This window comes from Chelonia mydas, chromosome 8 (genome assembly GCF_015237465.2).
Source record: "Chelonia mydas isolate rCheMyd1 chromosome 8, rCheMyd1.pri.v2, whole genome shotgun sequence".
Classification (NCBI taxonomy): Eukaryota; Metazoa; Chordata; order Testudines; family Cheloniidae; genus Chelonia; species Chelonia mydas.
In genome coordinates, this window is record NC_057854.1 from 63396622 (window position 1) to 63419559 (window position 22938).

The window sequence follows — 22938 nt, forward strand, 5'->3', positions numbered from 1 at the left end:
CAACCAGATCATGCTTTTCCTGTCAACTAAATCAGAAACAGTATTTTCAGTTAGGCTAGACAATCTTGGTTATGTCAACAAGGTTTCAGTGGTGTAAGTGAGATCCAAATTAGAAGCACTTCATATGTTTTAAGCTATGTCTACATTACCACTTATGTTGATATAACTTTTATGTTGCTTAGGGGTGTGAATAAGCCACCTCCCCACAAGCGACATAAAGTTACACCGACCTAAGTGCCAGCATGGATAGCGCTATGTCAAGGACAGCTACTGCTGCTCGCTGGGGGTGGATTAATTAAGTCGATGGGAGAGCTCTCTCCTATCATAATAGGGCGGCTACACTAAAGAGCTTACAGTGGCACAGCTACATCGATGTAGCTGCGCAGTTGTAAGCTCTCTAGAGAAGCCAATGGCTCATGAGTGAGGCATGAGAATAAGTCCCAACAGACAATCCTGCTTCTTTCCGCTGCTGTTCCACCTCCTTTCCCTGTCCACCGATCCAGCTCCCAGCACAGCTACTGTGTGGTTGAAATAAGAAGAAACCCTATAGGTATTTTCATCTCTTCCAGGTCCAGAGGGGACAACTTGGTCCAAAGTCAATTTTGCCATAGCACTCTTGTATATTTGCTAATTCATGTGAACATGTACCCTATGTTTCATGCAAAGGACAGACCATATATTCTGATTTTCCACTTTTTTGAGTTGCAGATCTCTAGAGATAGCTGTATCCAAATATGGTACTCCAGATATATCCATTTGTGTATATTTCTGGTGCTACTCATGCTAAAACACATCAGGATTTAATAATTACATTTGTAGTACTTACAAGGGCCTGATTCTCCACTGTCCTGGACCTTAGGTAGCCATTTGTACTTGTGCGAAGTGGATTTAAAACATTACCACATCAGCATATTCCTGTCTTACACCCACTTTGCACCGGCATAAATGGCTTCACAAGGTGAAGAATCAGGCCATTAAATGTGAATAAAAATTTATTCAATATTGTAACTTGCATTGAACCTGTACTACAGGATGTTAGTTTCATGGTGCAGGAAGACCAAACCAAACCCTGTTCCCTAGCATTGTACGACATTTCAGTAGAAGCAGAAAGCATACTTCTTGTGTGCTGAGTGATAAAATAATCCATATCAGTTTTGTACAGGTAATGTTTAATAAGTAGAATGGCTTTGGGAAGGCATCTGTATACTAAGGGACCTGTAATAATATAAATAGTTAGTTATGGCCAGCATGCAATATAAGAGTTTGATTAGTTGAAACTATAGATACTATACATATGAATGTACTTTCTCATAGATTATTTATTAAAGGTTTAATATTGCAATGTCTAATAAATACATTGATAGTTTTGTCTCCAAAGAAATTGCAGTATGCAAAGAAGGGGGATGTCATGACTGAAATTAGTTGCTGTATTTGGGACAGATGCACAGATTCAATCTGAATAGAGATGAGCAGACACATACAGCTGGAAGAAAGTACAATTAGGAACACAGAGAAAGGAGCAAATATAACCCTCAGAATACCTTTGGTGAGAGTGTCAAGGACTCACTAAGTTTAAAGGCCAGAACCTCAGCTGGTGTAAAGTGGCATAGCTCCATTGAGGATCTCGCCTCAGAGATCTAAGAAAAGCTAGCACTGCCTCATTTTGGGATAGTTCTATAAAATGTTAATGATATGATCATTCATTAAAGCAGAAGCCATGATAGTCTTGCAAAACAGCATGAATTTTGCTACAGACAGTTTAATAACTTATTAGCTCCCATGCCTTCATTTTACTATATATGTTTACTAGTTAGCATATACCAGAAAAAAAATCTAAATGTTACCAGGGGCAGCTTTGTGGACACATAAGCACCATCTGGTTGAGACCAAAAGTACTTATCACTCTCATTCTAAAGCTTGTATTATAAACACTCAGTATGACTTTTTTTCCCCCTCAGCCCCCATATTTAACCATGGATGTTCTAGTGGCCATTATGACTTAATCTCAATTATTAAAAATTAATATTACTCTTCATTGCATGGTTCTTGCTGTATAGAGGAAAATCTTAAGAATAACACTTAGCAATGGCACCACTGTCCATGCTCAAGGTACTCTGTAGCCATTAACTAATGAATGGGAAAAAATGAAACTTCAAAACCCACCTCTCCATGATTCCTGATAAACTCTGTAGTATAAAAAAATTATGGCCCTGATCCTGCAGTCTTCATTCATGTGAGTAGTCCCATTGGCCACTCATGTGAATAAAGTTTGCTATCTCTAGCCCTCTTATTATTATTTTTGTAGGTTTTTTGTTCGCTTTAATAAAGTGAACATACTACATAGAACACAGAGAAGACAGCCCCTGACAACAGGATTTTATATTCTGAATTAATTAATACCATTCATCATTTAAAAAACAGTTCATGCTAATAGCCAACTCGAAAAACAGGGCAGTACTATTTTAACTTGACTGTCTCACCAAGAAGTCTAGGGATAGTAGCCTAGGGTCTTTTGACAAGGTAAGACCATTCTTGCTTTTATATGATGACAATATGACCATATTTTTCATAATCAAGTAATCGGCCAGCTTCATCTCCTCAGTCACTGCAAGAAAGCTAGTAAGGCCTGCAATGTTACAGGTGAGAACTTTAGTAGACTAAGACATTCTGGCACGATATACTGCAAAGGAACATGGTAGCAGGAGTCTGGGCTGTTATACTGTTAGGGAAACAGAAGCCAGTATAATGAAGTTCTGGCCAGTATAATGCTGGGGAAACAGCAGCAGGTTTTGAAAGAACCTTGCTGGGACCCTAACCTGAAACTAGCGTTAATCATGTAAGGGAAAGATGTACATTCCACTATGGTTAGAGGGGAACATCTGAGGTTGAGCGAGGAAGAGGCCTTCTGTCCAGCAGCTTCACACGAAACAGATAGATGGAAGACTTACCAGTTTATGTATGTTTTCAGACAAGAATATGAATTCTGCCATTCAGAAGAAGCCTTTCTTTCATGTAATTCAATAACACCCTCCTCAAGGGAGGATACAGTAACTTAGTATGCAGATAACCAGCTGTTCAGTAAGTAAGAACTACTTAATGGTGCAGATGAGGAGCAAAACATGCTGCTGCTTTATGCTGTGAAAAGACTGTCTGGAAATAAAAAATAAATCGGTTGCTTTTTATAGTCAACATATCCCGTCTTCCCTTCCCTCTGTTTGCTGCAGGGGCTCAGTAGGTCATTTGAGGACATGACTAATGGTCTCACAGTAGGGTAGGTATTCTGATTCTTCAGTTGTCTAGGTCTGATCCTGTGAGATGATGAGCATCTTCTGGGAGGTGCTGAGCACTGTCAATTCCCAGACAGTATAAACAGTATCCCCTTCTTGCTGGACTGGGGAAAAGACACGTTACAGGACTGGCCTCTGAATGGGGATGCATTCTACTTTAATAACACTCAAGGGAAGGGAGTGTTACCTACATGGATTTTTTTGAAAGTTTTTTGTTCATTAAATAACTGTTTTGTGGGGAGGAGGTATTGATTCCCTCCCCCACCCCCGTTCCCAACTATTAAAACATAGGGGAAAACCTAAAGGCAGTAGGGATAAAATAACCACTCAGTCTGCTTGGCTTGATTTATGAATCATTTATAGATTTATTTACATACTTTAGTAAATAGCCTCTGTTTTACAAGCTGGACATCCCCTGGGCTTAAGAAATGAAAACATTTGAGTCAAATCAGAGTTTTGTGTCAGGGTTGTGGGATGCCGTGAAATGGTCTCCATATGTACCCAACTGTTAACAATGTAGATATTTTTTAAAAAATCAGTGATATTGAAGTGACTTATTTGGATAGTAACTAATATTGAAATAAAGATTGTGGGACTGCCATACAGGTAAGGGACTGAGTAGAGTTAGGAAACATGGAGGTATTATGAAGTTACCCACAACTTAATTGGCATGCAATGTTTTCCTTAACCTTTTCTGCCTTTTAAAAAAAAATTGGAATGTAAGAAGCCAAAGATATTGCACACAATGAGCTTAATCCAAGGCCCACTGAAGTCCATGGTAATCTTCTCTTTTACTTCAATGGCCTTTGGATCAGGCCCCATTTAACAGATTTATAAATGGTAGGGAGAATAGTGGAACCAACAAAGATGTTGCAACTATTTTTAGGTTTCGTGTTTTTTTTTTTTTTTTTCCTCTCTCGCCTAAAAAGGAAGGAAAAATGAGCAAAACCAGGCTTGGGTTGGGGAAAAAACAAAAGCAATAAAAGAGAGGCACTGAAAGTTTAGTAGATCTGTTATTTAGTAGTGGGACGTAATAAGTTTTTTGGTTTGGACTGTTTTTCCTGTGCCAGGTGTCCTGGAATCTTTTTGGAAGGTGCAGACAGCGAGGTCATGGAAGTCATAACTGCATAGAGCAAATTGGGAAAGAATAGTAGGGGAGCAATCACCACTTTTCACTGCTGGAAGGTGTGTCCTGAATCTGTCAGCAGGATTTCTGTTTCTAGTTTTCAAAAGAAACCGTTCAGCAAAACAGATGAAACCTAACTTACTTTTTGTCTGGGTCGCCATCATTCCCTGGAGGAAGTGACAAGCTCATTTTACACGACTTTTATTGCCATTCCCATCTCAATTCTGTTTTACTCATTAATTGCAATTCTCTCAGCTTTTGTTCCAAATGACTTAAATAGGATTATCAGCTTTTCAGTCTAATATTCTCCATTGGTTACCTATACTTATCACTGCCTTTTTTATAATGCTTGATTTCATAACCTTTTGATCTGCTTTAGGAATTCACTACTTGTAGTTTATACTACCATCATAATTATTTTTTCCCTATGAAATGATTCAGTTTTGTTTTCAAGCTCATAAAGACATTTAATTTATATACAAGTGTCAAAACATTCATGGAGGAGGCCATAAAGTAGAAAATAAGCATTCAGTTAACTGTAGTCAAACCTAAGGTGTTTTTATCTTAAACTTTATAAGGCAAGTGGACTGGGATAGGAAAATGACTTGGCTAACATTATAAGTAGATAAACTTCAAAGAAAAAGAACAGAAAGTTTAAAAAAAAAAACACAAAGGACCCCAAACAAAAGAGAAGCCTAAATAATAGCTGTGAGGACAGGACTAATAAGCCTAGAAGAATCTACAGAAAGATGTTAAGCAGATAGAAGCAAGGTCATGGAGAGCCTTAAAAGAAGTAAAACCATGTTCTGCATTCAAAGGGTCAGAACATGACCATATGTTATCAGCATGGCTCTATTTGTAGCATGCTCACCTCTTGGCCAAAGGTTATGGGTTCAGCTCTCTTACTAGGCTCCTTTCCATTGCTGATGTGGAAGGTAGGGGATGCTACCTCATTAAAAGTGCCATTCTTCGGATAAGACTAGGTTTTCTATCTGCCTTTGGTGTGAATTAAAGATCCCATTTGAGTTTCAGTATGGATAGGGCACCAAGGTTATGCCCTGATTAACATTCCTTCTCTCTGCATGATAGGCCCTAATGTCTTAGACAGTGTGTGAATTCTTACTGAGAGTATAATGGCTATTGTTTGCCTATGCAGTCACTATACTATCTATGTCTAACTCACTCACTACTTTACAGGGATACCTTGAGATAGAATAAAGTTTGGGGTTTTTTGTTTAAAACTTTTCTATCTCAATTAAACCAAGGCCAAAGTACCAGCTTATCCCATTCTGGTTAGTTAAAGGGACTAATTTGGAAGTGCATTCTTATGCCTTTCACCTTAACTCTTAACTGTCGTTTCAGGTGTTGCCCAGTGATTTGGGAATTCCTGGAACTTAATGGGCTCATTCGTTCTGTTCACCCATTGTTTTTTAGATCATCTCTTACCAATTTGGTCCAACACAATTTGCTATGACAGTGCTATAATACAATATGCCACTGGCTTAGAAGTGGGAGTTTTGGCTGAGGGCCTCCTGACAGAATCCCCTATACTTTGATAGCAATGAATAAACAATGTTAGTGGTAATTGGGTGTTTCACACTCTATTTTCTCCTTCCTTTCCACCATGTATACTACTGATTTGGAAGGGAAACTCGGCAACTAAACAAGAGCTTCTAGACCTTGCAGAGAACTTCATGACTAAACTATCATAATTGGAAGAATTTTTTGTTCCAAGCTGAGGCACAGTCCAGAAGAAGAGGGCCAAAGATGGCTTCAAGTCACTTTTTTCCCCCATCCTCGGGGTTTGATAGCAGCCTTCAATTACCTTAAGGGGGGTTCCAAAGAGGATGGAGCTAGGCTGTTCTCAGTGGTGGCAGATGACAGAACAAGAAGCAATGGTCTCAAGTTGCAGTGGGGGAGGTCTAGGTTGGATATTAGGAAATACTATTTAACTAGGAGGGTAGTGAAGCACTCGAATGTGTTACCTGCGGAGGTGGTGGAACCTCCTTCCTTAGAGGTTTTTAAGGCCCAGCTTGACAAAGCCTTGGCTGATGGTGTTGGTCCTGCTTTCAGCAGGGGATTGGAGTAGATGACCTCCTGAGGTCTCTTCCTACCCTAATCTTCTATGATTCTAGTTACAACACTCTCCCTAGGGCTGCCTACAGCTTGCAGAGCAAGCCAAAATGACTGACCGTAGCAGTGTGTTCTATGGCCCCTCCCGCTCCTACCCCAGACACACACCCTCCCACCCCTAGCAGGCCTCCCTATACCTTTGAATAGCGGGTCAGAATCCCATCCCTCGTGTGTAACTCAGAACTCTTCCATACCTTTGACTTGGTCTGTGGTCTCTTTGAGATAACACTGTGTATATTAGGTGAAAGGTCTTCCTACAATAAATTGAATAAATGCAATCTAATGACTTCACTCTGGATTTAATTGTCAGTACGCTACCACTGTTCTTCCAAAAATAGCATATGTTGTCTAGTAAATCTCCATTAAAAGAATGAATGAATCAGACAATTTTAAATGGGCTTAACTATTAGATGTGAAGGATGGAAGTTCAGTATCTTAGGGCTAACACTCAGTTCAGAGGACTTGCCTTCATGTTTTATTAACATAATGTTGTGATTTATGGCATATCATAGTTGGGTAGATTAAACTATGAGATCAACATAACACAGCTTAGCTTCCTCCTGCCCCCATCAGCAGTACACTTACGTACTTACAGTACCTAGCTTTAGGATATAATATGAATATAGATATAGTGTGTATGTTGGAAACATTTATCCACAATAAAAAATATTACAGCACCTCTATGAAATAGCTTTCTAAATATAATTATACCAGTAGGCAATAGACACATTCATTTGTACCTTCTACTTTATAATGCCCCAGGAGTTAACTATGAGATAAGTACATTATCTGTCACACCTTACTGCTTAATTGTTGTGTTTATTGGATATGAAGTAGACATATAAATTAATAATACAAGCCTATAAAGTGCTCCCAAATCTTGTGTAAATGACGAGTAATGTCACCCGAAATTTTAAGAAAATAGGTATGTAGTAAAATAAATATTTGATACTGATAAAGATAAAAGTATTGTTTGGAGCAACAGATGCATTGAGACTTTATTGATCTACAGCAGTGGTTCTCAAACTGTGGGTCGAGACCCCAAAATGGGTTGCAACCCCATTGTAATGGGTTCACTGGGGCTGGTTTAGACTTGCTGGGGCCCGGGGGCCAAAGCCCAAGCCTGAGGGCTTCAGCACTGGGTGAAAGGGCCAAGGTTTCAGGCCCCCTGCCTGCGGCTGAAGCCCTGGGGCTTTAGCCCCCCCAGCCTGGGGCAGTGGAGCTTTGGCTATGGTCCCCCCATGCCCAGGGGGGTGGGGCTTGGGCAGGCTTGGGTGGGCTTAGGCTTCGGTCCCCCCTCCTGGGGTCCTGTAGTAATTTTTCTTGTCAGAAGGGTGCAATGAAGTTTTGAGAACCCCTGATCTATAGGCAATTAAGGCCCTGATCTTGATCTGATCAGTCATGCAAAGCCCCATGGACTTCACTGGGGCTCCAGATGGGCAGAATTCTGCCCATGCAGATCATGTTTCAGGACTGAGGCCTAAAACTTTGGATTTTATGTGGTTCATGTACAGTATGGGTAGGTCTTCACTGGAAAGTTAACTTGGGCTCTTATGTCACCTCTAACTTCTCTTCCAACCACACACACAATTTTCTCACCTGAGTTTGGTGCTGTAAACCTGGGCTAGCTGGCCCAACTAGGATCATAGGTTGGAGTTTGCATGCTGCTTTTACCCAGGCTGTTCTCCTCCCTGCAAAGTGGGCAGATTGGAGGCTAAATCACGGAAGTATTGATAGTCCTCCAATGCCTTCCCATACTTCTCCCTATGTGCCCAGAAAGACAGACAAGTTATTTTACAATTCACTGGGCAAGACTCGTAGACTGGCTTAGCGTACAGGAGCACAAAGAACCATAGGAAGTGTCCCCGGAAGTCCTAGCAACACACACAAGTTAGTGAGGACACGGTAACTTGGGTAAGATTTGCAGTGTGGTTGCTCACTCCCAGGCTAGACTAAGTTGCTTGCCAATCACGCAAGTCAACATTGTGGGAAAGAGGGACACTAAAGGTTTTGTAGTGCTGAATGTATAGCTGGAGTGTAGAATTCCTTTCTTGCTCTGGAGGACTTAATTCTGACTTTTAATTCTATCTTCATGCAGGTTCTTCTGGAGATGTATTTTAATAAATTGTGTCAGGGTGTACTTTATTTATTTATTTCTTATACTTTATGTATGCACGGCTTGTTGTCCTGAGGGCTCGTTGGAAAAATACAAAATTTTGATTTAACAAGTCTGTCTTCCTGAGCAAAATGGTGAATCTTAAAAAGGATTTGTGACCTAAAGCAAACACCATTGTATTATGGCAAAACTAGCATTTACAGATACCATGCTTGCTGATCCAATGTAATCATGAAAAGAAAATTGAATGTTTTATTAGGTCTTTCAAAAAAGTTTCTTGCTTTTTCAAAAAGCAAATTAAGTTTGGTAGAAAATATAAGGCTCAAATCCTGATAAAACTTGTCAACACTTTCAATTTTACATCTGTTGCTTATTACTCTGCAGGACTTGATAATATGTTTATGATCGCATCACCACAATGGAAAAGGCAATGTTAAATTGTCATGTTTGGTCAAGTAGGGGGCCTGGTCTTTCATGTATATTTGATGACAGACAATCCCACTGAAACATAGCTGGATTTTTTTTCTGTAGTATCCCTTAAAGAAGGACTTGCATTCAGTTTTGTTGTTTTCTGCCTCAGACATAATTATCTATGTTCGCTCAAGATACTTTAAGGAAGAAAGTGGAAGAATAATTACTCAGACCATTCAGAAAACAGCAGCTTCATGTGAAATGCTAGTTTGATTTTTTTCATTATTAAAAAAGGTTTGTCATCTTTCATCTGGTTAGCCACTGAACAAGAAGAACAGACCTGTCAATAAGAAATTCTAGATACACGATAATCATCCTTCAATATTAAAATTGAGGATTTTGTGCATTAATATCATTCAGTAATTAGATTTAGTTATCAACATCTGACCTAAAACGTTTTCAACAAACAGGTGCAGTTGTGTTTTCATCTTAATGCCCTAGTTCTCTAAATTACAGTTGTCAAAAAATGCACAATTGTAAACTTCCTCCATAATTTGAGTCCCACGTCAGACGTATGTGGAGGGTACTATGCAGTGACACCACAACCCTGAGAAAAAGCCACCTCGGATCCCAGTGTGTCCCATGAGAGGTCGCAAGACAAAGGTAACTTACAGTTTTTAAAAACATTATTTCTTTTAAAATGTTTCACAGTCTGCAAAAAAAGAAAATCCAACCTGTTGTCAAGATGCCACTGGTGTGGTGCTCTGCTCTGTTCAATGTTGATAACAGTCGGCTGCGTGCGTGTGTTCCCTCTGCATGCTGCCCCGGCTCTCCATATCACTGGCACAGCAGACCCCGAGAGAAACCCCAATAACCACAGACTCCGATAAGGTACAGAGGCACCCAGTGAGGTTTATTGTCAAACGAAGCACAGTAATAGTTCCCCGCAGACTCTACAGGACATATTACGAATACATGCCCCCTGACAATGGACCGGCTCAGTCAGTGGCGGGACTCTCCACTGCCCCCTAGGCCAGACAAAGACACCGCCCCGGGTATGCATTCTTATACACAGGTACAAACAAGTTACCCATCACTCCTGATGTATTGAGGTGCAACCCCTCTACGTAACAAGGTGCAGCCCCTCTACGTAGCAAGGTGCCACCTCTCACCTTGTACATGTTGGTTCGAACAAATCAACTCTATCCATCATATTACCCTTTTGCCCCTGTCTTTAGGATGGGTCAGCTTGTTCCTTATGTGTGTGGAATGTGCAAATATTGGAGTGTTCTGATATCTAGTGTCCAGTACCTTTTTAGGTATGTATCTTTTTGCAGCATCAGCCCTTTTCTTGCCAGTTTCTGTGAGCAGGGCCTGCCTCTGGCTCACAGCTTAACTTTGCTTTATGTTAGCAAAGTCTTGACCATTACTTTAGTTCAGGCATTAGTCCCCGTACCGGGCCTCTGATATAAGGGTTTATGTTTCAGGGCTCATCTTACTACACACCCCACACACATACATTTTGATAGCAAAGAATGGGCCATTGTTTGTTACCCCGTCCTGAACAGGGCAGGAATATGCTGCACCTGCTAGGGATTCTTACCAGGGCTACTCAGAGCAGCTGGCCTGATTTCACTCCACTGGGGATGTCCCTTCCAAAGGCAGATGTAGTTTCTGAGAACTAGCTAGCTTTTTTTTTTTTTTTTTTTTTTTTATTTTTAATAAAGTGTGGCTGTTTGTTTTTTTAATGTATGGCTGTGAATTGGGGATTTCAAACCTTCTGGATGATGAGGGAGTAATTCAGTGGTGTTTTCTGGTGGCAATTTTTTAAAATTATTTCAGTGGCAAACAGAGCTTTTCGAAAAACCATTTAATTAAGGGGATTTTTTTTATTCCTTTAAAAACAGGACCTGATTAGGGCAATTAGTATTTTTACTCAATAGATCAATCAATATAGCCTGGGGATTAATATGGCAGGTGTCACGAGGTGGTGAGCTACACATAGTTTTCCACAAGACAAGGTGGGTGAGGTAATACTTCTTATTGGACAAACTTCTGCTGGTGAGAGAGACAAGCTTATGAGCTACACAGCTCTTTTTTCAGGTCTGAGAAAGGTAGTGTCACAACTAAATACAGGGTAGAACAGATTGTTTAACATAAGTAATTAACACATTGTCGGAGACCACTCGGCATGAAGTGGCCCATTAACACCTCTGGAGTCACAGGACAAAAAGGTGGGGTTAGTAGGTTATAAATTGTTGTAATAAGTTATAAATCCAGTACCTTAAATCCATGATTGTATCTAGCTAAGTTATGAATTTAAGGTCCTGGGCTTGTCTTTTGAAGGTGCTGTGCAGGTTTCCGTTGAGGATGAGGTCTGATATGGAGTGATTGTTTTATGAAAAGTGTTTTGCCCATATTTGATATGGTATTTTTGTCGTATCATTTTATTGTGTGAGTATATTCGAGATCGTAGTGATGGTCTGTCTGGTTTAACCCACATAATTATTGGGGCATTTAGTGCCATGGGTGAGGTGCAGAACATGTTGTGATAGGCATCTGTAGGACCCCTGAATCCTGAAAAATGTGTTGGGTAAGGAGGGTTGTTGACCATCCCAGCAGTGAAGATGCATCTGTCCTGGCAGGGTCTGGTGGAGTCTGAGTTGGTGTCTCCTGGTCTGTGGGGACCTTGTTTCTGATGAGCTTGGGGAAATTGGAAGGTTGTTTGAAAGCCAGAAAAGGAGATGTGGGAAAATATTTCTCACTATGTGATCCCCAGGGAGTATGGGTTATAACTGTTTAATGATACCCCATGTGGGTTCCAGGGTGGGGTGGTCAGAGAGGTTTTATTTCTGTACTGAAGCAGGTTCTCTGGGTGTCTTTGGGTGACCTATTCCATGATGTGATCTACTTTTGTGGTGGAATGTCCTTGTTTGGTGAAAGCAGTTTTAGGTGTGTTAAGGTGTATATCCTGGAATTTTTTTTCTTCAGAGCTTATTCTGGGGTGTGAGTGCTTGGCTGTAGAGAACAGATTTCTTGGTGTGTTTTGAGATGGTTACTGAATTTGTGGAGGCAAGTGTGGTGATCTGTGGGTTTCGTGTATATAGATGTTTGTAGAAGTCCATTGCTGAAGTTGATTGTGGCGTCAAGGAAGCAGATCTCGTTTAGGATAGTTCTAGAGAGAAATTTGATGGATGGGTGGTGATGGTTGAGGCTATAGTGGAAATCTATGCATCAGTTTAGTTCATCTGTTCAGAGGATGAAAATATCATCAATGTATCTCATGTGTATCACTGATTTCATGGAGGATTTGTCCAGAAACTCTTCCTCAAGGTGGCCTATGAAGAGGCTGACACATTGGGGAGCCATCCTTGTACCCATGGCTGTTCCCATGGTTTGGACAAGGTGTTTGTTATTAAATATAAAATTGTTGAATGAGGATGAAAGGATGAGTATGGCAAGTGTCAGGGGTGTGGGGTATCTGAGAGTTGTCTGTTTTCTTGTAGATATTTGAGGCAGGCAGTAATGCTGTCAATGAGGGATATTGGTGTATAGGGAGGCATGGTGGCAAGGAGGGTGTTTTGAGGGATGCTGTTAATATTGCAGTTTCTGGAGGAAGCTGGCTGTTTGTGTGGTAAGTGGTTTGAGAATGGTTTCTGTTAGTCCCAATATTCCCTCAGTAAGGCTTCTGTGGCCAGATATGATGGGTCTGCCTGGGTGCCCTTGCTTGTGTATCTTGGGAAGCATGTAGAAGGCCCCTGAGGTGGGTTTTGTGGGGGATGAGATTGCAGAGTTTATTTTAGATTTGTTTGGGGACGGATTTGATGAGATCCTTAAATTGTGGGGTAGTTTGAGGGATTTTTAGAGTACATAGAATCATAGAAGATTATGGTTGGAAGAGATCTCCGGAGGTCATCTAGTCCACCCCCTGGCTCAAAGCAGGACCAACACCAACTAAATCATCCCAGCCAGAGTTTTGTCAAGCTGGGCCTTAAAAACCTCAAGGATGGAGATTCCACCATCCATTCCAGTGCTTCACCACCCTCCTAGTGAAATAGTTTTTCCTAATATCCAACCTAGACCTCCCCCACTGCAACTTGAGACCATTAGTCCTTGTTCTGTCATCTGCTATCACTGAGAACAGTCTAGATCCATCCTCTTTGGAACCCTCTTTTAAGTAGTTGAAAGTAGCTATCAGATCCCCCCTCATTCTTCTCTTCCGCAGACTAAACAAGTCCAGTTCCCTCAGCTTCTCATGGTAGCAGTTGTCTGTTGGCCTCATTAACTTAATCACCACAATTGAGAACTATGATGGCATCCTCTTTGTTTGCTGGTTAGATAACTATCTGGTGGTTGGATTTCAGGCATTGTATAGCTGCATGCTTAGTGGTGGATGTGATGGATATCAGGATTCATAGAATCTATCCTCAAACCACTCACCACACAGAAGGCCAGCTTCCTCCAGGACACAACTGACTTCCTCCAGAAACCCCACAATATTAACAACCTCCCTCAGAATACCATTCTTGCCACCATGATGTCACCTCCCTATATACCAATATCCTCTTACTGCTCTGCCTATTTCATTAGAAGAGGATTTTTAAGTATAGAATTTGTAAACATATTTTTAAAAATAGAAAAAGTTTTTGCCTATCAATATGAGGGAAGAAGGATTAAAGGATAGAGTGGTGAACTTTTTTCTTTTTGAATGTAATAATCACAGTTTTTTAAAACTGATTTAAAATTTTTAAAACAATTTTTCAGAGTCACCATGTTTTAATATTTCCCAGCATGATCAAGGAAACACATGGTTAGAGACAGAGATAAAGATTTCTTAAGGAATAATGTGCAAAAGTTGGGGGGGAAAGCAGTTATTTTTTTCTCAGCCACATTTTGGGTGACATTGGAGGATAAATTATCTATTTTCACTTATAATGAAACTACAGACTTTTTAGATGCATAATAAGTTTTATTGACATCTGTGGAACAAACTAATGAATTAAATAAGGAGTTACTAAAATCTTTGATCTCCCATGTTTGAATAAGCAGGTTTGTGTATGGATTTTGTAAAATCTAGAACTGGAAATCTGTTGCCAAGACTTAATATTGAATTGTTTATGTAATACAGTGTCAAAACCTGTTCTTGTAGTCGGATTATGTGTTCTTCTCTTTGATGCTTTGCACCTAACTTTTTATTATAAAAATCTAACCATATCAACACTTACAAATTTCATAAGCTCTCTTAACAGTAAATAGCAATACTAAATAACAAGTTTGATTTTTCTGATTTTAATAATAGAAAATCTGCTAATGTATTAGCAAAAAAAATGGGAAGGTTGTGCTTAAAAATAACTGGAAAACAAGATGGCCGAGTAGTTAAAGCACTGAGCTGGCACTTGGGAAGTCTGGGATCAATTCCTGGCTTAGCTACAATCTTCCTGTGTGACTGTGGCCAAGTCACTTAAGCTTTCTGTGTACCATTTACCCATCTGTAAAATGGAGAAGTAATACTTCCTTTGTGTGTCTTGTCTATTTAGAATATAAGCTTTTGGGGGTGGGGGAGGAAATGCCTTTTATTATATAAAATTGTACAATACCCAAGACAATAAGACTGATCTTGCCTTGAGTTGCTATTATAACAAAATCTCCTCCTGTCATTTCACTAGGAAAACCTAAGATTTAATGGAGATATAGTCACCTTTCACTTTGAATCCTGTATAACAATAATTCATGGCATTCTATGTTGGTATTCAAATAAATACACCAGTCCTCCCACTTTACTTCCAGAAACTCCATATCTAACATTATTTTAACAAGTACCTTTCTGCAGTAAATCAAGAGTTTAGGCATGCCAGCACCTATAAACATCTGTTTAAACCTGTTAGGGGTTATTAGCACTACTGTATCTCAGCTTTTTAGGGTTAAGATGTAAGCTAGATTGTAGTCCAAAACAAGCATACAAATGTGAGGTAACAAAGGGTGGGAGGGGGATCTTTTGGTAGCAGAGCAAAGATTAATTGGACATTAAAAGATTTGCATGCACATACTGTATATGTATCAGAGGGTAGCCGTGTTAGTCTGTAACCACAAAAACAACAAGGAGTCTGGTGGCATTTTAAAGACTAACAGATTTATTTGGGCATAAGCTTTTGTGGGTAAAAAAACCTACTTCTTCAGATGCATACTATACATGTTCATTCAGATCTAATCAGATATAAAAACAAAGGTGTTTAAACCAACAAAGGATTATGGGTCTAGACCTGCACTTCAGCACATTATAATATCAGAAATTAAAACCTGCACTGTCCAAGTTTCAGGTCAAATTCTGCTCTCAGGTGTGCACACAACTCCCACTGAAGATGGTGGGAGGAACAGGTATGTGTCTGTACAGAACTAAACCTTAATGCTCATTATAAACACAGTGCAGAATGGCATGATTAAGTAATACTAGGGGCATATTCACAGATGGAGTTGGGATGACCAGTTCTGAACACAGCAGCCAACATGATACTGCAGATTAGAGGGAATTCAGAGACAAACAGCTAGAATGATTGGGGCATAGAAAAGCTCTCATGGAGAGAGTGAAAAGATTGTGATTGATTACCTCAGAGATGAGTGAATAAGAAGATACATGCTAAAAGTATAGAAAATAATGGATGGCCTAGTACAGAGAAAGTGGATTGGGAACTTCTATTCTCCATCTTGTTATACACAAGGGAACATTCAATTTCATTGAGAAAGGGAAATACTTTTTCATACAATGCATTAGGAATGAAAATGGGTTCCACAGTCTTATGATAAATTCAAAGAGCTCAATCTATTTAAGCTTAACAAAGAAAAGGTTAAGAGGTGATTTGATTAATCTGTAAGTACCTACAGGGGGAACAAATATTTGATAATGGGCTCTTCACTCTAGCAGAGAAAGGTGTAACATGATCCAGTGGCTCAAAACTGAAGCTAGACAAATTCAGCCTGGAAATAAGGTCTAAATTTTTTAACAGTGAAAGTAATTAATCCTTGGAACAATTTACCAACAGTCCTGATGGATTCACCATCACTTGCAATTTTAACTCAATTGTTTGTTTTTTTGTGTGTGTGTGTTTTTTTTTAAAAGATCTACTCTAGGAATTATTTTTGGGAAGTTCTGTGGCCCATGTTATGTAGGAGATCAGACTAGATCAGTGGTCACCAACCAGTCGATCGCTATCGACTGGTCGATCCTGGAGCCTCTACCAGTCGATCACGATCTCCGGGCTGCTAAAAGTCCAGTGGCGCAGTGGTGCTCAGGCAGGCTGCCTGCCTACCATGGCCCCACACTGCCAGGGCCGTCCCTACCCATATGCAAAGTACGCAGCTGAGTAGGGTACCAGGAAATTTGGGGCACCAAATTTCCTGGTGCCCTGCGGAGCTGTGTGCTGCTCCAGCCCCTGCCCTGCGTCTTCCCCATGGCCCCAGCACCACCTCTTCCCACCCCTGCTCCACCTCAGCCCCGCCCCCACTCCGCCCCAGCCCCACCCTCACCCCCACTCCCCTGAGGACTGCAGCTGCGCCGGGCCTGCACTCACCAGCAGCAGGAAGTGCAGCAACCCGGCCCCAGCTGCGCCGCCAGTGAGTGCTGGGGGGCGGTTCCCTCTTGCCCCCCAAGCCAGGTGCAGGCCCTTCCCCGCCGCAGTTGCCTGGGGCTCCACCCCCCCCCCCCATGGCGGGGGCTGCATAGGGCCCCAGAATAGCTAGCGACGGCCCTGCATGCCGCTCAAGGAAGTGGCTGGCTGCTGGCATCTCTGTGGCCCCTGGGAGGGGGGAGAGGCGGCTCCGCATGCTGCCCCTGTCCCCAGCACTGTCCCCGCAGCTCCCATTGGCCTGGAGCTTCAGGGGTGGTGAAAGGAGACCCGCTGCCCCCGCCACCCCTCCAAGGGCCACAGAGACTGCCAGCAGCCAGTCTCTTCCAGGAGTGTTGTGGGGCCACGGCAGGCAGGAAGCCTGCCTGAGTCCCGCTGCACCGCTGGCCGGGAGCAGCCTGTGGTAAGCGCCTCCTGGCCAGAGCCTGCACCTTGCACGCCCTCCTGCACTCCAACCCTCTGCCCCAGCCTGGAGTCCCCTCTGCACCAAACTCCCCCCCAGAGCCTGCACCCCAATCCCCTGCACCAGTCTGGAGCCCACTCCTGAACCCAAACTCCCTCCCAGAGCTTGCACCCCTCACTCCTGCCCCCCAACCCCCTGCCCCAGGCTCAGCCCAGAGCCCCCTCCCATAGTCCGAACCCCTCGGCCCGAGTCCAGAGCCTGCACCCCCTCCCACACCCCAAGCCCCTGCTGCAGCATGGTGAAAGTGAGTGAGGGTGGGGGAGAGTGAACATTGGAAGGAGGTGGGAATGGAGTGAGTGGGGTGGGGCCTCAGGGAAGGGGCAGGATAGATCCTGGGTTGATCTTAAATTCAAAAAGTGATCTTGTGCACAAAAAGGTTGGAGACCACTGGACTAGATGATCACAATGGTCCCTTCTGGCCTTGGAATCTATGAATTTTCACAATGAGTCTTTGAAGCCAAGAACGTAGCAAGTCTCAAAGTAGGATTTGACATTAATATAACTAGAATTATAATTGTAAATACTAATAAAAATGCTTTTAGCAAGGATAAAGCCTCATGCTTCAAGGCTTAACCTTATCTCTATTAGGAGAATGGAGGAAACTCTCTTTGGGGGGCAGCTTATCTGACATCTGCCTCCAGTGGGGTTTCTTGCACTCCTTTTAAAGCATATAGCTGTGAGTACTGTTAAAGCCAGGATACTCAACTAGATAAATGCACCGTGGGTCTGATCCAGTATGACAGATCCTATGTAAATCAGTGTATATCAACTGCATACTTCAGCAGTATCCAGAGGAGGAAAGACTCAAGTTCCAATGGAGTCAATGGAATTTAAGTCATAGGGTTTTTTTTACGCCAGAAGGGCGATTCCAAACATCTAGTCTGTGCACCTGTGTAACACAATGCCAGTTTATACCACTTGAGGATCTGTCCCTTATTTTAGAATGTAATAGTTTATCCATTCTTAAAGCTCTTTTAAAAAATTACAGAATTTACAGTTTGAACTTGCCAATTTCCAGTACTCTGTGGGAAAGCAGAGGCTGACTCTTATTGAGTATAATCAATTTGACCTCTTCTTATTAGGAAATTTCCTTTCTTACTTTCTGTCTGAATGCTAAGGATTTGTTGTATGTAAAGTTATTTTTCTTTTTAATTAGATGTACAGTATTGATTTGAAGTCGGAGTTTTTTCTTCCTGTCTTATATTCACTGTAGAGAAGTTAGCCAGGGCTCGTCTCGCTGTGGGGTGGTGGGGAACCACACTGCCTCACGAAATTGGGGAATAGGTCTTGCGGGGAATTAGTCCAGCTGCAGGAGTTGTCCTCTGCGGCCTTTGTGAAGGTAGAAATAACACACTAAGCCCAGGCCCTAGGTCAGGGCGGGGCACTGGTGAGTCAGGCGCTCAGGCCCTCAGGCAGTGTATAAACAGTGAGCCCAGGCCCTAGGTTCCAAAGGGCCTGGGAGCAGGGGAGACTGCCACCCGCGAGTTGGGAGGCAGGGGGGACACAGAGGCCCTCCCACTCCACTGCATCCCAGCCCAGGGCCCTAGCAGCGGCAGAAGACCCGCTGCTGAGTCAGTGGGGATTCTGGCCGCAACACACTGACATGGGTTCTGGCAGTGCTGCAGCCAGACTAGGGTTGGCTGCCCCCAGGCTACTTCCAGACTCTCCCTCTGGAGGTTCCTGGGTCAGGGTGGTGTCCTCCGGCAGGTCCAGCACCAGGGGTTCCTCAGGATAGCTGGCGCGGGGCAGGCTCGGCAACTCCTCCGGGTAGCTGGCGCAGGGCAGCTCGGCTAGTCCTTGGGTTACCGCAGGCTGCTGCGGTTTCCCAATCACGAGCTAGGCCAGAGGCGCCTGGCCTCCCCGGCGGCTGCTCTCCAAGTGAGCCCTGAGGTCAGGCCTTTATACTTCTGGGGCAATGCCTGACCCTGTGGGGGCGGGCTCAGAGCTCCCTGGCTCTGAGCACTCTGGTGTCCGGAGGGACTCGTCTCTCTCTGGGGCGGTGGGGAACCACACCGCCTCACTACACAACCAAGATCAAAATCCTTGTATAGATGAAAGTGGCATTTTGGGTGGCTAAATGGGGAAATTTGGCACTCTGTGTGGCAAAGTAGGAGCAGGGAAAAAAGGGGTGAGACAGGGGCATGTCTAAGGGCTATGCCACTTGTGTTGATTTTTCAGAAACCCTAGCAAGGTTTCCACATGCCCAGGAAAGTGGTGCTGCTCTAGTCAAGAGATATGCAGAACTCATAAGGCAAACTCTTGATTTGATTACAGATTTTGCACTCTCACAGACCCATTATATAGCGATTACAAGACACCAAGCTCACTGGAGAATTGTAATTGAACAAGGAAACAAGGATCCATGGAGAAGCACACTATCCAGGTGTGTATTATGGAGCTCCCAGGAAAGAATTAGGTAGGAGGAAAGAGTGAAGAGGGGCCAGGCCCACCCTGGGTTGTGCGGGTGCATGGTGGGGGATGGGGTCTGAGACAAAGCATTTATTCAAGGGCACAGCAGCACAGCTGGACATCAGCAAGACACCCAACCATAATGACACTGATTTTTAAATACAGAAGAGTGGGGTGGGAACTGGGAAAGGGAAGGGACAACAGACATCTGTGGTAGGCAGTGCTGACCCTTGGGTCGTCGGCTACTGGTCCCAACTGCAGAGCCCCAGTGGCTGCTGTGGAACACAATGGGAGGAAAGGTGGAAGAAGGACTATTTGGCGATAATAGGTACAGAGAGTTGATAAGGCTTACTTCAGTTGTTCCAGCGTCTTCCCTTATACGTGCAAACAACAGCCAACTTCGGAACTCAATAAGTAGCAAAGGTACTATGGACAGCACTGCCATCCTGCCTGTCACTCGGGCCCACTACCTGGGCATCATCTTTGACATGGATGTCTCTCTAGAGCCTCACTTCCAGGCTAGATCTCAATCTTGCAGATACTTTCTACATAACATATCTCAGAGCCTTTTCTATCCATCCACACAGCTAAATTCTCATCCAGGCTATCCTGTCGCATCTTGTTTACTGCCACAGCCTTTTCTCTGGCCTTGATAGATGCAGTCTTGCTCTGCTCATATCCATTCAGAATGCTGCTCCAAAGAGTGTTCTCCTAGCCTGTCACTTTGACCACGTCATCCCTCTCTTTGCATCCCTCCACGGGCTCCCTTTTCTACCACACCAAACATAAGCTGCTTGTCTTTCAAGACCCTTCATGGCTTATCCCCACCCTATCAGTCATCTCTCATTCACCACTGAAGTGTCAACTCCCACCTCTAATAGGACCATGATGCCCGCCTCCATTGCACACTTGTTAAATTTTCAAAAAGCACCTTTGTGCTCTCTCCCCATCTGCTTCACATACTTGGGAAGAACCCACCTTACACCTCTGCAGAATCACCTTATCCTCCCTCAAACCCCTCCTTAAAACTCTCCTCTGCCATGATGCCTACAATAAACTTGTACTAAGACCACCACCTATCATACTGGCCAATCATTAGTTCCTTGTGCCCCTCTGTGTGTGAGTCCTGTATCCATCTGCTGTCTCATGTCTTGTATTTAAATTTAAAACTTTGAGGAACAGATGATCTGGCACAATGGGGTCCTGATCCAGGTCTAGGGCTCCTAGGTGTTATGGTAATAGTAATAACAAATACTGTAAGCTAAAAATATCGACAAGAGAAATGGTATGCTCTCATTCTCTCTTACAGCATATTGTTCCACTTAAGGCAGTGACAGTGAATTCATCCTTAGGTTCCAAGTTGGATGGCATGTTACTGATGCCTGGGAAGGAGGGGCAGTGAAGTGGGTTTGTTGGCATAGAGGGTCGTGCTCAGAGGTGATGTGTGAGGTTAAGTGGTATGTTTCAACAGGCATAGTCCTCATAGTGTCTGGGGAGGGAGGGAGGAGAGAATTGTGTGGCCTGCCATGTGTTGGTGGCACCCGTCATAAGAGGAACCAAAGCCAAAGTGAGGGTCTTGAAAGAATGAGGAATGATGAATCCCCTTCTGTCAACAAGTGTGTATTCGTTCTTTTGCTTTTGTTTTGGAAAGGTGACCCCAAATCCCAGTAGACTGTTTAGATGACATTTTCTCTGGCCCACTTAAGAATGTCATACTGGAGGGTTGCAACTGAGTCTGAAGTACACCAGTGCGCTTTCATAACTTCTGCCTTCTGCATTGCTAAATTGGCTCCAGAGAATATTTTCATAGGCTACAGACATATATTTCCATATGTTATGGCACTGGGAGGGAGATAGTTCATAGAGAAGTGTTTGAAAATGATTGTAATGAGAGCGAGACAAATTATTATGTGTATTTAAATTGGAATTCTAAGAACAAAGAAAACTGTAAAACAAAACAGAGAAAGCATGTCTGATAATAGTCAGCAATATGTCACCTTAAAGGACATATTTTAGTTGAAATATTAAAAGCGTTGCCAGAAATGCTAACAGCAGATTAAGCCCAACAGCTCAGTTATTCAACAGAATTCTGAACTGTCCATGAAATTTTGCATCTCTCTCTTCCATGGTTCCCCCTCCACCCAAACTCCTCACCTCCTCTGGGTTCCAATATACATGGTGGTGTTCTTCCAGTTCGAAGAGCAGCCTAGCCAGGGAAAGCAAACGTTTTTATAGCCATCTCTGAATGATTTCTTCTATAATTAGAAGATGACTCCCCGCCCCCTCTATTGAAGGACTTGAGGGTATGGATTGATACCATTTGGATAAACGGATGAATCCTTCTGACTATGACAAGGATGAAATTATTTTGGATTTCTATAGTATCTCTCATAAATGTTTCTAAAAGCACTTTGCAGATATTATTGTGCTATAGGAGTCCAACGGAGGGCAACAAAAATGATTAGGAGGCTGGAGCACATGACTTATGAGGAGAGGCTGAGGGAACTGGGATAGTTTAGTCTGCGGGAGAGAAGAATGAGGGGGGATTTGATAGCTGCTTTCAACTACCTGAAAGGGGGTTCCAAAGAGGATGGATCTAGACTGTTCTTAGTGGTAGCAGATGACAGAACAAGGAGTAATGGTCTCAAGTTGCAGTGAGGGAGGTTTAGGTTGGATGTTAGGAAAAACTTTCTCACTAGGAGGATGGTGAAGCACTGGAATGCATTACCTAGGGAGGTGGTGGAATCTCCTTCCTTAGAAGTTTTTAAGATCAGGCTTGACAAAGCCCTGGCTGGGATGATTTAGTTGGGGATTGGTCCTGTTTTGAGCAGGGGGTTGGACTACATGACCTCTTGAGGTCCCTTCCAACCCTGATATTTTATGATTCTATGAGGCCTCCCCAATGCCAAATAGAGGGGAATGATCACGTCCCTCAATCTGCTGGCAATGCTCCTACTTATACAGCCCAAAATGCTGTTAGAGGTCTTGGCAACAAGGGCACACTGTTGACTCATATCCAGCTTCTCGTCCACTGTAACCCCTAGGTCCTTTTCTGCAGAACTGCTGCCTAGCCACTAGGTCCCTAGTCTGTAGCGGTGCATGTGATTCTTCCTTCCTAAGTGCAGGACTCTGCACTTGTCCTTGTTGAACCTCATCAGATTTCTTTTGGCCCAATCCTCTGATTTGTCTAGGGCCCTATGTATCCTATCCCTACCCTCCAGCATATCTACCACTCCTCCCAGTTTAGTGTCATCTGCAAACTTGCTGAGGGTGCAATCCACACCATCCTCCAGATCATTTATGAAGATATTGAACAAAACCGGCCCCAGGACCAACCCTTGGGGCACTCTGCTTGATGCTGGCTGCCAACTAGA

The 22938-nt window shown here is 42.9% G+C and overlaps 1 long non-coding RNA gene across 1 annotated transcript in view; it reads left to right on the forward strand.

Moving 5' to 3' along the window:
* Window positions 1-22938, forward strand: part of LOC122461512 — a 49745-nt gene that overhangs the window by 21284 nt on the left and 5523 nt on the right. The window contains exon 2 of the long non-coding RNA XR_006283449.1: window positions 19430-19538. This is a non-coding gene — a long non-coding RNA (uncharacterized LOC122461512). The remainder of the gene's footprint in view (window positions 1-19429; window positions 19539-22938) is intronic.